Consider the following 17789-nt stretch of genomic DNA (forward strand, 5'->3'; position numbering starts at 1 on the left):
CTAATTGACTTGCCTGAAAAATGCAGTGACCGTATTAGCAACATTTGGTCTATTTTCCTTAATAAAAGTCAGTATTCTGAATCCTGCAGGCTGGGAGCACTACTCTATGTACTGTCTCTCTATCCCTAGCTGGAGTAATTAAATCTGTCCTGAAGTCAAGTTTCTGGTCTATGCTAAGTAAAGAGAGAATTGTGGGACTTGCCTAGTAGCGCAGTGGTTAAGAATCTGCCTGCCAACGCAGGGGACACAGGTTTGAGCCCTGGTGCGGGAAGATCCCACATGCCGCGGAGCAGCTAAGCCCGTGCGCCACAATTACTGAGCCTGTGCTCTAGAGCCCGCGAGCCACAACTACTGAGCCCGCGTGCCACAACTACTGAAGCCTGCGAAACTAGAGCCTGTGCTCCACAACAAGATGAAGCCACCGCAATGAGAAGCCTGTGCACCGCAATGAAGAGTAGCCGCCGCTCGCTGCAACTAGAGAAAGCCTGCGCACAGCAACGAAGACCTAACGCAGCCAAAAATAAATAAATAAAATTAATTAATTTAAAAAAAAAAAGGGAGAATCGTGAAGAAATCTCCCAGGAGGTTCACACACAGTGTGCAGCTTATGTAGTGCACGAGGCACCCAGTGACGGAGCTGACTGTGGGCTCAAATCCATGCTGTGCACCTGGCACAGGGCTGCATCCTGGAAGAAGGGGCACCTTTCGTTTGAACAAAAGTATGTCTGCCCAGTAGAGGCATATTGTTATGACTCACTTTTTTTTCTGATTTGCACAAAGCCACTTAAGCTAGCCATGTCTCTGCTGTAGCTGAGGATGACAGTCATCTATTGCTGCATGACAAATCACCTCAAGATTTTGTGGCTTAAAACAATGACTTAGGGACGTCACTGGTGGTCCAGTGGTTAAGAATCCACCTTCCAATGCAGGGGAGACGTGTTTGATCCCTAGTCGGGGAACTAAGATCCCACATGCCATGCGGCAATTAAGCCCGCGCACCCCAACTACTGAGCCTGTGCACCACAACTAGAGAGCCCACGTGCCACAAACGACAGAGTCCACGTGCTCTGGAGCCTGCACTCCACAACTACAGAGCCCACGCACCACAACTAGAGAGAAACCCATGTGCTGTAACAAAGAGCCCGCGTGCCGCACTGAAAGATCCCATGTGCCACAACTAAGACCTGACACAGCCAAAAATAAATAAATAAATAAATATTTAAAAACAACAACAGGGCTTCCCAGGCGGCGCAGTGGTTGAGTCCGCCTGCCGATGCAGGGGACACGGGTTCGTGCCCCGGTCCGGGAAGATCCCACATGCCACGGAGCGGCTGGGCCCGTGAGCCATGGCCGCTGGGCCTGTGCGTCCGGAGCCTGTGCTCCGCAACGGGAGAGGCCACAACAGTGAGAGGCCCGCGTACCGGAAAAAAAAAAAAACCCAAACAACACCACCACCAACAACGATTCGTTCTTATGTGTCTGTGGATTGGCTGCGTGGTTCTGCTGGGCTCACTGGGACTCACTCACATGGCTGCATTCAGCATTTGAGTCCAACACGGTCTCTCATCCTGAGCTGCTTCATAGCATGGTTGTTTCAAGGTTCCAAGAGAGCAGGCCCCCATTCACAAGCTCATCACGCTTCTGCTTGTGTCATGTTTGCTGATATCCCATTGACAAAGGCCAAGTCACATGGCCAAGCCCCGAGTCCACGCATAGGGCATGGAGAATGGGAGGTGTGAATCACTGGGGGCCATTACCATGACAATCTACAAACTGAAAGTAGTGAGGAGCCTTGAATTTATATAGAACTTATGAAAACAAATATTTGCACAAGCCAACAAAGGAGATGAAGAAATAGCCAGAGAAGGAAGGAAAAAACCGAGGGTGTGTGGATCAGGAAAGTCAAGAGAAGAGAGTGTTTAGATAATGAAGCCATGTTGAATGCTGTTGAGAAGTCCAGAATAATGAAGCCCTTAAAGTACCCCCTAAGTATGGCAGCATGGAGATCGCTGTGACCTTGGCAAGAGCGGCAGCTCTGGAGTGGTAGGGAGCTTACTTTGGAAGACAGTGGGTTGAAGCATTTATACTGTCATACTACCTGTGGGTTTAGAGTGGGATACCTTAGAGAATCTTCTTACAACTGAATCTGTAAGTGTATGTCTACATATGCTCCCATCTTCTTCTATCTTCCTGTTACAACATAGGATGGGTCCTGCTTCCTGTTAAGCCAGTCCTTCCATGTTGCTCCGAATCCCATCTCCTTGCTTTTTTGGTTGTCTAGTCTTTACTGCACTTTTACCCTTCTCCACTGAGTCCTTCCCCTTTGAATTCAAACATGTTTTGGTGTCTCCCATTTTTCAAAATCATTTTAACCTCATTTTCCCCTTTGGCTACCTGTTTCTTCATCTCTGTACAGCCAAGTTCATATCAGTTGTCTGCACTGACAGGCTCACCCCCATTTTCTCAGCAGCCCATCACAGTATGGTGTGCACACTCACCATTCGAGAGGAGACTGGTTGGTTTCTTTTTCTTCTTCTTTTTAAATATCTATCTATCTAGGCTGTGCAGGGTCTTAGTTGTGGCATGCGGAATCTTTAGTTGTAGCATGCAGGACCTTTTTAGTTGCAGCATGTGGGATATTTTAGTTTCAGCATTCTCCCCCGCAAAGGTAAACAAAGGCCAACTGAAAACACCAGGCAAACTGACAAGAGAGACTGATCAGGAGCCCCAGCTATCAGTAAGCAGCCAGAGGAAGCACTCTCCTTCCCTCCATTTTTTCTATCTAATCCTTAAAGCTCTGTACCTGTGAATATTTCTTGCTCCACATGTCCCTCAGTCCCTACTTATATGGCCACTGTAGAGAAGACATCCTTGGTGACTGAGTAGAGTGAAATGACTAGAGATTTAAGTGAAGGGAATGGATGTGACTGGCAAGACAGAGTGCACAGAGTGGAGGGGAGGCAGGAGAATGCTGGGACTGAAACAATCCAGCATGTGGTGGTGAAGTACCCTACAAAAGGCTGAGGCTGACCACAGAAGCTGGAAAACAGTTGAAAGAGTGTGGGGAGAGGATAGGAATAAGAAAAAGGTAATCAAATTCTGCTGAGGCTGCAAGAGAAATGAAGACTGAGCAAAAAGGGGGATTAAAAAAATATTATTGCTGTGCTCCAGCAACAGTGTCCACTAAATGTGGGTATAGAAAAGAGTGGAGAGGACTGAAAGAGTGAATAAATGGAGATTACTTCCAAGTCTGTTAAGAGATACAGTAGATAGAAAGAAAATGGGATTAGAAGAGAATTTTTCAGAATAGTAATAATTTGAACATGCTTAAATGCTAAGGAAGTAGAGTTGTTAGAGATGGATTGGTTTACAATAAATATAATTTATAATCATTAAAATTCCTGAGAAGCAGGAGGGACTAGGACGCAAACACACTTTAGAGGAAAAGGTCAATCTTGGAATTAAAGATAGCTCCTTCTTCACTACAGGAGAGAGGCATAGCAATGCTTGCATGTTTCATTGTGGGGATGTTAGCTCTTTCTTCAGCAATATCTCTTTCATTTGTCAAACAGGAGTCAAAGCCATCTATTGAAAGTGAGGGGAAAGATGAAATTCATAAAGCATAAAAAGGTTTGAAATAATACTTATGAAGCATGGGAAAGGGAACTGACTCATGAGACACAGTAGGATTACCAGGCATTTCTGAGGGCAAATTAAGAACTCTGTGACCCTGTATTTGGAATATGAGTCGCATGCCTTGTCATGTGTTGTGCTGAGTTGCAGCCATGAAGTATGCAATTGGTGGAATCATCCAAGAACAGGGATTTCATGAGCAGGTTTGGTGAAAGATCAAAGGGACAAGGAATATTTAGTCTTGGCAAATAAATAGTTGAAACAATCATCCAAGGATTAAACTGGACACAAAAAACAAATGGACAGAGAGGACAATGGAGGGTTCCCACTTGGTGGCAAACCTGTGTGCACAAGAAGATATGAGTGAACAGGTCGGCAGTTTGGAGACTGTGGTTGGGGTGAGGGTGTTCTGAGTTATTTGAAAGGTAGAATGTGCGGGTGAACACAGTGTTTCCTCTCAAGTTGTTTGGAAAGGAGGTGCAGGGATTAGAAGCTGGAGCTTTGGTGACAGATCGGAATTCAAATCCTGGTTCTATCACTTTCTAGCTATGTGACTTTAGCTATATTTGTCTCCACTCAATTCAGTTGTTAAATGAGAAAGTCATACTTAACTTTCAGAGTTACTGTGAGGATTAAACTAACTCATGCACATAAGGTCAAAAACCCAAGATCTCAATAAATGACAATTTAAATGATCTCTTGTTTGGATTTCAGATAGAAAGAGTTAAGTTAATCACACCTCTCAGTGTATGACTTAATCTCACACAATTTTCCTTTGTCTATTTTAGCACATTTAATTACTGACAATGTTTTTGACAAGACTGTACAATTAAAAGTGGCTTTCTCATATATAAACTTAGGTAATGCATAGAGATAGCTGATAGATTATGATTAGGGTAGGACACAATTCTAGTTACCACTTTACCAAGAGGAGTTAAAACCAAATGAAATCACATAAGTTGATCTCACACTCTTTATGCTGAGGTTAAAGTAAGCATTCCTGTCCCCTGTAGGGAATGTAGACCACAGAAACGGCACCATGGCCAAAGTACACGACTGATTTCTTATGAAAGTGACTGTAATATTAGTCTAGCAGAAATAGAACTTTGATTCATTGAACCCATTAACAAAATAAAATAGGCTCTTTGACAGCTCAGACAGAAACCCAGCTCAGTGGAGTACAAACCTAGGATTCAGGGTTGGAGGACCAAGACTGCCTGAGTCTCTCACAGTGAGAAGCCTGAATGACCGAGGAAGAAGGTTTCCAAAGGAGCAAAGGGCAAGGTAGGGCAGGGAGGGTGTGTGGCTCAAATGAGCTGGGCTGGAGGCTTAAGGAAACATGTTAGTGAGTTAAATCAAGAGTGATGGAAGTTGAGAAATTCCAGCAGTTTTCCCCCTAGAAGTAGAAGCTACAATCCTCATGTGATTGAGTCCCTCTGAAAAACATATTATATATAAACCTCTGTGGTCCAAAGTTTTCTCACAGAGGTAAGTCTCTTCCATGTGGGCATCAAGAGCTACAAACTTATTTGGGGTCCTGGGAGTAATTGGCTCCTGTCTCTCTCAGAGCATTTTGCATAAGCAGGTGGGCTGGGTGGGGTGGGGGGGGTTGGTCATCTAGTTAGTGGTTTAAGGTTTTTAACTCACAGGTCTGGGAACTGTGGACAAGATGAGACTTTCATGGAGTCTTTCTCCTCTTTCAGCTTTGCCTGTCGCTACAAAGGTAGTATTATGGAAGACTGGGTGGTAACTGGGTTACTGGCAGTGTAGCCACAGTTGAGTGGCCTTTTTTCTCCTGAAATAACAGCATAGCAGGAAATGAGGGCTTATATGTAGTTAGTTTATTTTGGGAAGTGATCTCAGAAAATAAGAGTGGAGGCACTGGGAGAGTAAAACAGCGAAGAAAAAGCCAACCCAAGAAAGGGGTACTGAGGTGGTCACCACTGTGGACAACTGGCCTCTATCTAGCTGGAAGTCCTCTCCCTCCCATCAGAGACCAAGAAGCTGGGGACCTGCCCACTGGTTTCCATCATCCATTAAGCATTTCCACAGGAAGACTGAACTCCCCTGCAGGTCCAAATCTATGTATTGCCAGAAAGGCTTGCTGCACCACATCAGTAGAGAAGCTCCTGGGAGGAGCACAAGAGAAATGGACTTAAGGAGCTCTCTGATTTCACCTGGGTGCAGCAACAGCCATGGTAAGGATGTGGCCAAGAGATGGAGTATAGAAGTTGTCCAAGGCCATCCTTCCCTGTTCATGCTTTGGTCTACGTGTAGCTCAGCATATCCCAGAGCCAGGCAAGATGCTGGTGAGCCACAATCTCTATTTAAGACTCAACATAAGCCGATTAGTGGGGAAACTCCCCCCATTTCCCATTACTGCAACTAGACATGAGGTCATAACTGATTCTTATTATCTCCATCCTTTACCAACCATATTATAATTCCTCCCCCCAGAGTCAGCACTTACAGGTTTAAGATGCTTATATACTGGGGAAACACAGACCTTTATCTCTAAAGCATCTGATCCCTTAAATGTTTCACCCTGATGTAAGAGCTGACTGCTGTGAGGGTCCACTGAAGATTATCCCTGGGTATGAAGCACATCAGAGAATCCCCTGGGATCAGATGTACTCTTCCCTTCCCCTTGGGGAGAAGCAATGTCAGCAACTCATGATGATCAAGGTTGATTACTTACATATGATAGCTCTTCGTTTTCCTGGTGGTCCACCACCATGACAAGCCCCAAATGACCCAGTTAGTCATAGCATTACTTCAGTGTATGCTTCCTGTGATGCTCTTTGGCTAAAGGATCTCCTCCTTTCCTCCTCCATTCCCCTCCCACCCCCAGTAACAAGGAAAGGGCCTTTCTAGGCACAGAAAGCACAGATTTTTGCCAGGTGCTATTTCTGCAGTGCCCTATCACAGAGGTTTCCACCTTGGAAACCTTCAATATGCTACCCTGGAATCCTTATTCCTGAATACCAAGCTGAATCCAAGTACCACCCCTTATTAGTTGTGTGAACATGGGCAAATTATCTACATTTCTGATTTCTTTCTTTTTTTTTTTTTTGCGGTACGCGGGCCTCTCACTGTTGTGGCCTCTCCCGTTGCGGAGCACAGGCTCCAGATGCACAGGCTCAGCAGCCATGGCTCATGGGCTTAGCCGCTCCGCGGCATGTGGGATCCTCCCGGACCGGAGCACGAACCCATGGCCCCTGCATCAGCAGGCGGACTCTCAACCACTGAGCCACCAGGGAAGCCCTACATTTCTGATTTCTTCACCTACAAAAGACTCGTTGTTCTTGTTACCAACATCATATATTTGGATTTTTTCCTTGTCTCTCTTCTTTACTTGTGGACAATCCACCATGAGTCAAGCATCCCTCTAAATGTTCATTTGGCAATGAGGATGTGATGCCGTGATAAAGACATGGCTTTCTGGAAGAAGGGCAAAGGATCCCATAGGCCAGTTCCAGGGATATGGTACTGGGATCTATCAGAAAATGTTCTCGCCCAGCGGGGCCCCACTGTCCTACCTGTTGATAAAATTTATAGGCTGACTGGTGAGAGGGAGGATTGTAACAAGCCCCTAGATGTGGCCTTGATTGTTGCTTACTTTCTTCCAGGAGACAAGGGAAGAATGCTCTGACAATGGGACAGACAGCTCTGCAGTCAAGCTGAAAGGTGATCCTTAGCCAAGCAGTCTCCAAAGCTGAAGTAAATGTCAGCAATGAAGACAGAACTTTCTGAGGAGTGAAAACACTCAGAAACCAAAGTTCCTTTGGTTGAGCCATGAGGCAGCCACTTAAAAGTGAAAAATGCAAAGCCTTCCATACTGGCACAGAGCAGCATTCTCCATACTCCCTTCCTCTTTATCCCAACTGCAGCTGCTTCCAGGAGGGACCAAGCTTCCCTGTCCCCAAGGGGGACCAAAGGCCACATGCTGTTCAAGTATGCTGGGATATTTTCTTTTTTTTTAGATTTATTAATTTATTTATTATTAATTGTGGGGGGGGGCTGCGTCGGGGCTTAGTTGCGGCACGTGTGGTCTTCGCTGAGGCATGCGGGATCTTTCATTGCAGTGCACAGGCTCATTGCAGTGTGCAGGCTTCTCTCTAGTTGTGGCGTGCAGGTTCCAGAGCGTGTGGGCTCTGTAGTTTGCGGCACGCAGCCTCTCTAGTTGAGGCGCACAAGCTCAGTAGTTGCAGCACGTGGACTTAGTTGCCCCATAGCATGTGGGATCTAGTTCCCTGACTGGGGATTGAGCCTGCATCCCCTGCACTGTAAGGCGGATTATTTACTACTGGACCACCAGGCAAGTTCCTGGGGTATTTTCAAAGAGGAGAGGTTCAAATTTTTGTATCTCTGCTGGGTACAAGTGCCTAAGTCACCATCGTACCTGGTCCTGTGGGAGGGAAGGGGGTGCTGAGTGCAGGTGTGGCCAAAAGCACTGAGGACTGCAGTGTAGAGTCACGGTGGCATGGTGGCCATGGAGCCATACAGATCACCCAGGTGCTCACTGCATGCCAGGAGGCACACAGGGAGGGGAAGCAGCACCAACCCTGGGGTGAGAACCCAGAGAAGGAAAAAAACCTCCCTGCTGTCCCCCATGGACTCTGCCTTCCCTGGTCTCCTGGTGGCTGTGGCTTTAGCCCCTGATGTACATGTACTAAACTACTTGGATGGTCTTCCAAAAGGGGGAAAAATGCACCCAAATTCAGTTGATGGGTTTGCAGTGGGGAAGGGCAGCTAAAGTGACCTTGGGAGTGGGGCTTCTGGGCTGACCCAATGTATTGTCATTGTGGCTTTCACTGCTGACTGCATAACTGATGTGATGTTTTACACGCGTGTAATGAGAATGTGCATGTGCATTTAGGGACTGTCACATATACAGAAGTGATCTGTCCTTCTGACTGGTTCAACAGACACAAGATAGAATCCCAGGAGCAGGAGAAATCACAGCTTTAAAGACTTAACGGCGGTTGGAAAACTCAGAGTGGACAAGGTCAGGGGGACAGAAAGGCAAGAGCCCTGGATTGAGAGCTGGACTTCAAGAGCTGGTTCATCTTCCAAAGATAAGTTTGATGGTGGGAAACAAAATCATAACAGATACTGCATGTTGTGCAACTACTATCTCCCAGACGCAGATACACCTTCTGTGTGACCACTATTTCCTATGAGAATAACTTCCAAAATTTTAAAATGATTCTTTACAGAAGATGGCTGTATGTATTTGTCTCAACCTGAAATCAAGTAAATTCATTTTCTATTTCTACATTTGCATACGTTTCACTTAAAATCAAATAAAATTTATTAAAATATAATTTTAAAATAAAATTTAAAATTTATTAAAAATACTTTCAGTACAGATACAGCTTGAGAATAGGGAGTAAAACAGAAATCCAGCAAAATTCGGATATGTCAAAAGACAGATACTTCTTCACAGTGTCTTTTAGAACATTCACAAGTTTTCTCACCTGTCAGCCTTCCACCACACAAAATCCTTTCTCATTAAATTGGAATCTCCAAGTTCAAACACTCTTTTACCCAAGAATTCCCTCCCATGAATTCATCATTCCACAAATTCTCCCAGAGGCTTATTTTTGGTCATATATGGCCCTGGGGAACATGAGCCCTTGAATCATCCAAGGTCAAGATGAAGAGTGGGATTCACTTGCCCAAATGAGCAGCCCTGGATGCCTAATGTGATGCTCCCTTTATCCCAGTTCTCCAGGAGCCACTTAGGATTCATGAGTCTGGGACTCTAAGGTTCTGAGAGCCCATGATCCCCTATGACTCACAAATGCCTGGGCCTCATGGCCATCCTCCTCTCTTCCTCTCCTGAAGAGGCTTACCCTAGCGCCCAGCATCTGAATAACAGAAGCCAGTTTTGGGGGCCTTAATTCCACCTCTCACCCTAAGGCCCAGAAATAGGTATTACTGAGGTCAGGGTATGAAGGGCTATTCATACCCTCTCAAGATGTGGAAAGTAGGGGCAACAAGGCAAGGGAAAAGAAGGAATGATGATGGAAACAGCTGCAGAAAACCAGGACCCCTGGAATGGAGTCGAGAGATCATTCCCACAAAGCCCCATGGGAAAGTGGCTCTAAATGCAGACCCCCTGACGTGTTAAAACTGTGCAAAAATAGTGTGACGTAGTAGGGGTGCCTCTATTACCCAGGGAGGCGGAAGGTAGGGAATCAGTGACAGCAACTTGAGCTGACGTTGAAAGGTTCTATCCTCACCCCCATGGAAACTGGGAAACAAGCAGATGCAGCAAGTAGCCCCTTGGGTGCCCTCTCTGGTCCCTCCCAAAGCCAAAGAGGTCCCTCCTCCCCACAGTTCCATCCTGCAGGCACTTCAGCATTAGAAGAAAATTTTGGAAACAAAGGGAGAAATCTGCGCCGGGGGACAAAGCTCAAGAAAAAGCAGTGAGGCATTTGGAGGGCTAAATGAAACTACCCCGAAAGAGACAAAGCCGAGCGCTTTTGGGGTGAGGTTGAAGGACAAGGTCAGCAAGAACACAGGGGCTGCCTTGATCGCAGTTTTACTTACCAGGTCCTGCAGCCCTGAGTCTGAGATGCCTTATCACCCATCAGAAATGAGGCACCAGGGCTTCCCTGGTGGTGCAGTGGTTAAGAATCCGCCTGCCAAGGCAGGGGACATGGGTTTGAGCCCTGGTCCGGGAAGATCCCACATGCCGTGGAGCAACTAAGCCCGTGCGCCACAACTACTGAGCCTGCACTCTAGGGCCCGCGAGCCACAACTACTGAAGCCCATGCGCCTAGAGCCCATGCTCCGCAACAAGAGAAGCCACCGCAATGAGAAGCCCACGCAACGCAACGAAGAGTAGCCCCCGCTCACCGCAACTACAGAAAGCCTGCGCGCAGCAATGAACACCCAACATGGCCAAAAATAAATAAATAAACAAATTTATAAAAAGAAAAAAAAAAGAAAGAAAGAAATGAGCCACCAGCCCCTACAGCAAAAATCCAGGTATTCCTCCCTGGCAGGAAATTCTATGAAGCCCAACAGTCCTGGAAGTGTTTGCCTCCTTTTCCCATCCCGTCTCCTCCCACAATCCTTTATTATGAAGATCTCACAACACCTCAAGACTATCATTGCAGAGACGGGCCAATTTTAACCCCTGTCCATGAAGGAGTGACTCCTGACTGGAAGGCACCCAAAGCTATCTGCACCCACCTGGACAGAGGTCCCCTCCGCATCTCTCCCTGATTCCTGGGCCTGACAGTGGTCGTGCTGGGCCAGACTTGTGTGCTGTCTCTACAGTTTCTGCATGGATTTTAAGAGAAAGTAGACATTTTTTTCCCATCATGTTTAAAGCAAGGTGTAAGACTATTAATTTTTCCACTTTTGTTGCCCTATCAGGAGGCAGCTTTGATGTCACGTGGAATGATGGTGGGGGGGTCCCCTCTTCTCTGCTCGGCAACCTAGAGAAAACACAGACTTCCCTCTGTGGCTTTTAGCTAAGGCCATGGGAAAAGGGGCAGCACTATGGTGGTAGACCAGGCAGTAGTGCCTGAGTTGAATTGTGTGTGTGGGGAACCTACACTGCAGGTGCTCCCAGCCCTTACCCCCCACCAGGCTAACCTTGGAGACAACCACCTCCAGGTGAGAGGCTGTGGACAAAGGCATCTGGACCAACAACCCCTTTTATCTCTCCTCCAGCCCCAAACCAAGCCAGATTTGGTGGTGGTGTGGGGGTGTTACAAAAAATCTCTCTCCTTCCTCTCTGTGGCAAATATCCTCTTGGCAAATAAAGACACTGAGGCCTGAGTAGACAGCCCTCCAGGGTATACCCATTGACATATAGCACTAGGGCCAAGAAGAAAGTTAGGCGAACTACCAGGAACCTGGGCCACATGGGCCCTGGGAATGTAAGGTAAGTGAGAGTGGGTCTGGTTCAAAGGGCCTTAGAACAATTACTGGAGGACTGATGTGAGAGTGTGGCGAAAAGACTGGGCACTGAGATTGAGGGGCTCAGGAGGGGCTGTGTTTAAAAACCCTAAAACTTGGTATTGGAAGGCCAATGGTGGGGCATTGCTAGTAACCTTATCCCTGTCCTTGGAGGGCCAAATAGCATGGTTTTGAGGTTTAGATCCTGAGACTGAAGAATTCGGAGGTGTGGTTAAAGGGATCTGGATTTGGAACTGCAGGGTTAGGAAGGAGACATGGTTAAGGAGTCCCTCAGATTGGAGGGTGAGACTGAACCCTGAGTAATACCTAAAGTGGGGCAGAAGAGGATGCATGAAAGGCTAGATATGTAGACAAAAATAGAACAGGAAAGTGTCATAGAAGCCAATAGAAGGACACAGCTGAAGAAGGAAGTAGGTAGAAGCAAAGACCACTTCTCCAAGAGGACCATCACTTGGTACATCTGTTCTCAGAGGCTAGACCTCTGCCATCTTCATACTCACAGAGGGTGTAAGGGGTCAGAAGACTGTCCCTGAAGCCCTCGCAGAGCTCTAGCAGGGTGGTGATGGATGGTGGAGAGATTTGATTCCCAGAGTCTCTTATGAGGTCACCTCCAGCTAACACCTTACCATCACTCCGTCAGGCTTCTCCCTGAGCATGTCCTCTGCTCTGTGATGAGGAGTGATGTCCAGCTAAAGCCTCACCCACACTACCTCACAATCAAGGTTTCTCCCTTGAGTGTGCCCTCTGATGTGGCTGACAACTGACTTTTTGCTAAAGTCATACCCTCACTCCTCGCACACCTAAGGCTTTTCCCTGAGTGTGTTCTCTGGTGTCTAATGAGGGCTGACTTATGGCTAAAGCCTTGCCCACATTCCCTGCACACATAAGACTTTTCCCCTGAGTGCACCCTCTGATGTGTGCTGAGAGCTGACTTGTGGCTGAAGTCTCGCCCACATACCCAGCAACTCGTAAGGCTTCTCTCCTGTGTGTCCTCTGGTGTGTGTTTAGGATTACTTTGCAGCTAAAACCCTACCCACACTCCCTGCAAACAAAAGGCTTCTCACCTGAACGTGTCCTGTGGTGTGTGATGAGGTGTGATTTCACCCTAAAGCCTTGGCTACAGTTCCTGCACACATAAGGCTTATCCCCTGTGTGAATCCTCTGGTGCTTAATGAGGTCTGACTTTTCACTAATGCCTCACCCACACATCATGCAAAGGGCTTCTCCCTTGTGTGTGTGTGACTTGTGGCTAAAAGCTTGCCCACACTCCCTGCATACATAAAGCTTCTCACCTGAGTGTGTACTCTGGTGGTTGTAGAGGGGTGACTTATCTATAAAGCCTTGCCCACATATATAAGGCTTTTCCCCTGTGTGTCCTCTGATGTCTGTTGAGATGTGACTTCCTGCTAAAGCTTTGCCCACACTTTCTGCACACAGGAGATATCTCCGCTCATGACAGCCTGTGTCTGAAGAGGTTTGACTTCTGGCTAAAACCTAGTCCACACCTCTAAACCTGACTGCTCCAAATCCTGAGAGTTCTACCCTCTCAGGAATGTTGTCTGCTTCCCCAGAGCTTACCCTCTGGGCTAGACTGAGCTGTACCTTCAACACTTTGTTGCCTCCCTGAGAGCTTACTGGTGGTCCCTGGGGTGGGCTAGAGAAAACCACTTAAGTCCCCTTCTCATTTGTTCTCCAAAACAAAGGTGTAGAGACTCCCATTCCTTGATCTTCTGCTTTGGCCCCCAGTGGTTTTTATCAGAATGTTGTTGCTGCCGCTGCTGGTGGTCATCTGCGCAAGGATCCCCTGGTTGGAGTTGATTTCCTGCACATGAATATGGAATAAGATGACTGCAGAGTTCATGGTGGCTGAGAAATTGCTGACTGCCAAAGGCCAGAGATAGACTTCTGGCTTTGAATCTGCTGAAGAAAGAAAGTTTTCAGTCAAAGTAGTCAGAGAAAGGGCTCGCTGGGCTTTTCTTCCTTGTCTTATAGTAAGATCTAGCCGTTATAGTAAGATTCACAGCCGTTAATGTCTGTCTCTCCAAGACATGCTTCGTCAGACCTATATTTCCATTCAACTTCTTTTGACTTTTTATTTGGAAATAATTTCAAATGTACAGAAAAGTTGCAAGAATATGAACAATACAAAGAACAGCTGTATTCCCTTTACCCTAATTACCTACTGCTAACATTTGTATATTATATGTGTATATGTGTGTATATGTATATTTATATATTTTTTTCTTTGAATCATTTGAGAGTAAACTGCATACATCAATGCCCTTTACCCCTAAATACTTCAGTGTGTGTCTCATAAAAGTAGGGATATTCACTTTCATAACCACAATACAGTTATCAACTCTGGTAAAATTTTTTTTTAAAATAAATTTATTTATTTATTTTTGGCTGCGTTGGGTCTTCGTTGCTGCGCGTGGGCTTTCGTTGAGGCGAGTGGGGGCTACTCTTCATTGTGGTGCACGGGTTTCTCATTGCAGTGGCTTCTCTTGTTGTGGAGCATGGGCTCTAGGCGCACAGGCTTCAGTAGTTGTGGCACATGGGCTCAGTAGTTGTGGCTTGTGGGCTCTAGAGCACAGGCTCAGTAGTTGTGGTGCACGGGCTTAGTTGCTCCGCGGCATGTGGGATCTTCCCAGACCAGGGATTGAACCTGTGTCCCCTGCATTGGCAGGTGGATTCTTAACCACTGTGTCATCAGGGAAGTCCTCGGCATTGACTTTTTTTTTTTTTTCCAGTACGCAGGCCTCTCACTGTTGCGGCCTCTCCCGTTGTAGAGCACAGGCTCCGGATGCGCAGGCTCAGCGGCCATGGCTTACGGGCCTAGCCACTCCGCGGCATGTGGGATCTTCCCAGACTGGGGCACGAACCTGTGTCCCCTGCATCGGCAGGCGGACTCTCAACCACTGCGCCACCAGGGAAGCCCTCGGCATTGACTTTTAAAGGGAGAGATGATGAGATCGGCTGGAGGGCTGCAGTCATGGGGTGGGAGAGAAAGAGGACTTGAGGATGACTCCATGGTCTGAGAAACTGAATAAGCTGAACCTCGATGGGATACTCTATGGAAGGGGCAGGTGGGGGGTGGCAGTCATATCAGGAGCTTAGTTCTGGGCATGTGGAGACACTTATGGGACATCCAATAGATGTCAAGCAGGCAGTCTGATATATATGAATGTAGATTTCAGGGGAGGAGTCCAAGCTTGGGAGGATGACATAGACGGCTTGACAAAGGTCTGGGACCCCTTGTGCTCCTCTGTATGTAAAGGTTTTCCACAGTAGGGGCAGAATTTGAAAGTTGCTTCAACACCTTTGCCACAGTCTGGACAGGAGATCATGCTTTATGGGGTCACGGTCTGGCCCTCAGACTCACTGGGCTGGAAACTCCATCTTAACTGTGTCCTTTTCAGTTGCCCCACGAAAACTTCCGCTTGAACTCTGGTAAATTTAACATTGACATAATACTTTAGCTATCATATATATTCCAATTTTGTCAATTGATCCAATAATGTCCTTTATAGCATTTTCCCTACAGTACAGGATTTAGTCTACTATCAGATATTACAATTAGTTTTCATGTTTCTTTAGTTTCCTTTAGTGTCTCTTTCATGAGACTGGCATTTTTGAAGAATAGAGTTCTTTTTTTAGGGAACATTCCTCATGTTCTAGAATATGTATAGAATGTTGCTGACATTTTCCTATGATTAGATTCAGATTATGTACTGTAGTCAATTTTTATATTTTACATCTTTTACTTGAATCAAAAAACAAAAACAAAAAACCCACAGCAGAACTTATTATTCTACATATTATTCCAATACATAATCTTCCAAGTAAGCATTAGAGGCATCTTCAACTTTGTATCTGCACTTACGCTAAAATTCTCTTCTAAGCCATAACCAGTTACACTGACACACACAGCTACAACCGTTTATTTCCAACAAGAGAGAACAATCCTATGACCTACATGGGAACGTCCTTTGTGACTTTTCCTATGAGAAGAAAGAGTGGATTGACGTAGGAGTCACTCAGTCTGGATGTCTCCAATGCAGAAGGCAGCAGAGAATAGTTTAGCAGGGTTAAGTAACTTGTTCACAGTCACAAAGAAAGAAACAAAACAGGGTTTGGGATGTGCTCTTAAACACTATACAAATCACAGATAACTCTAAACTAATCAGCACACAAAGGTTTATTTTCTACTAAATCTGTCCTTAAGGGAAAAAAAAAAAAGCTTCTAAGCAAATAATGAGACTCTTGCTGCTTTGACTAGGTCTCTGGAGAAAAGAAGCCAGTGAGAATTAAACCCCCTGACATAGAACAATCTGTTTGGGGAAAAACTAACCAAATTTGGCCTATAGACTAAATCTGGGGACAGGAGGTATTCTGGGCTTTGACCACGGTCTAGGGCTACAAAGCCATCCAGATCTCCTGATCAGGAGTTTCCCAGACACCCAGTCCAACTGCACTGACTCTCAGGACAGAATGAGGGGTGGCTAAGCCATGCTGCTCCAGAGGATCTACTGAGACCAATCCTGCCAGGACCCTCATCCATCCAAAGGAAGTATTCCCTAGAGCCATGAGAGTTCTGCCCTGGGATCAAGAATAGAAGAATGGGATGGGAGCAGGTAACTAAAGCCCATTCCAATCTCTTCCTTCTTTATTCTACATTCCTAATAAATAGAACTCTTTACCTTATTTTAAAAAACCCAAAAACCCCCCGTAATGTTCAGAGTAAAAACCAAGCCCTGAGAGTGGCCTACTGGGTTCCACATTCTTTCATAACCTATCGGCTTTCTGACTCCATCTATACTCCACCCTTCATTCCCTCCAATCAGAGTCACACTGAACTCCCTCCTGATGACTTGCACTGGCTGGTTCCTATGTCTGGAACACCCTTCTCTCAGATATACTACTGTATATTCCAAGAACCCAGAACTGGACCTAACATACAATAGTTAATAAATACTTTTGCATGAATAAGTGATAGGAACAGAGTTAATTAAGAACGAACTTAAAAGGTTAGGCAGAAGACAGACACATTCTCAATACTGTCAGAATCAAAGGCTCCTTTTCATAGTCTATGTCTTGTAATATCTCATTTACTGTCTTGCAATGAGATTCATATTTAATAAAATGTCCCCATACACAGAATTTTTAAAAAATAATGTAATGCCCTAACCAAAATATAGAAGAGAAATAAAAGAAAGTAATTTACAATTAAAAAATTATGTATTTCAATATGAATTTCACAGGACTACATTAGGAGACATAATGAAGCAATGAGATGCTTACAGCTACAGGCAGATCACTGTGGACATGACAGTTACAAATGCAGACAGACAAGGATGTGGCTTACTGATGACATGTGTATATTCTATTGGTGACAGACATAGGTGTGTTGTATGGGTGGTAACTCAAACACTACAACCAGCAATGCCATTGGTGATGTGATGTTTTCATTTTTTTTTTCTAGTCATGCTGCGCGGCTCGCAGGATCTTAGTTCCCTGACCAGGGATTGAACGTGGGCCACGGCAGTAAAAGCGCTGAGCCCTAACCAATGGACCACCAGGGAATTCCCGTGTTCTTCATGCTGATGAACATTTTTTTTTTTCTGCAAATGGCATTTTATCTATCTATCTATCTGTCTATCTATCTAGATATCTATCTATGGCTGCGTTGGGTCTTCACTGCTCTGCGCGGGCTTTCTCTACTTGTGGTGAGCGGGCTCTAGGCATGTGGGCACCAGTAGTTGAGGCATGCAGGCTCAGTAGTTGCGGCTCATGGGCTCTAGAGCACAGGCTTAGTAGTTGTGGCACACAGGCTTAGTTGCTCCGCAGCATGTGGGATCTTCCCAGACCAGGGATTGAACCTGTGTCCCCTGCATTGGCAGGCAGATTCTTAACCACCGCGCCACCAGGGAAGTCCCTGGTGAACACTTCTTGATAAAGTTCAAAACTATTCTCCCTTGATTTACAATCTACTACATAAAAACTACTTTAGAATATTATCTAAAATAGATTTATATTCTACATTCAGAGCATTACAAACAGATCCATGGCCTTGAGAGAAAAACCAGAAGAGGGAGGAAGAACTGATACAGATTTAAGGAACATTTAAAAACAATGGAATGTGTGGATCTTGTCTGGATCCTGATTCAAATTCTCAAAAAGACTTTTTTTTTTTTTTGCGGTACGCGGGCTTCTCA

The 17789-nt window shown here is 45.7% G+C and overlaps 1 protein-coding gene across 5 annotated transcripts in view; it reads right to left on the reverse strand.

Moving 5' to 3' along the window:
* Nucleotides 1-17789, reverse strand: part of LOC309813471 (uncharacterized protein) — an 87196-nt gene that overhangs the window by 56466 nt on the left and 12941 nt on the right. The gene's annotated exons all lie outside the window — the stretch shown is intronic.

Source organism: Mesoplodon mirus, assembly GCF_964341445.2.
Source record: "Mesoplodon mirus genome assembly, chromosome: 12".
Taxonomy (NCBI): Eukaryota; Metazoa; Chordata; class Mammalia; order Artiodactyla; family Ziphiidae; genus Mesoplodon; species Mesoplodon mirus.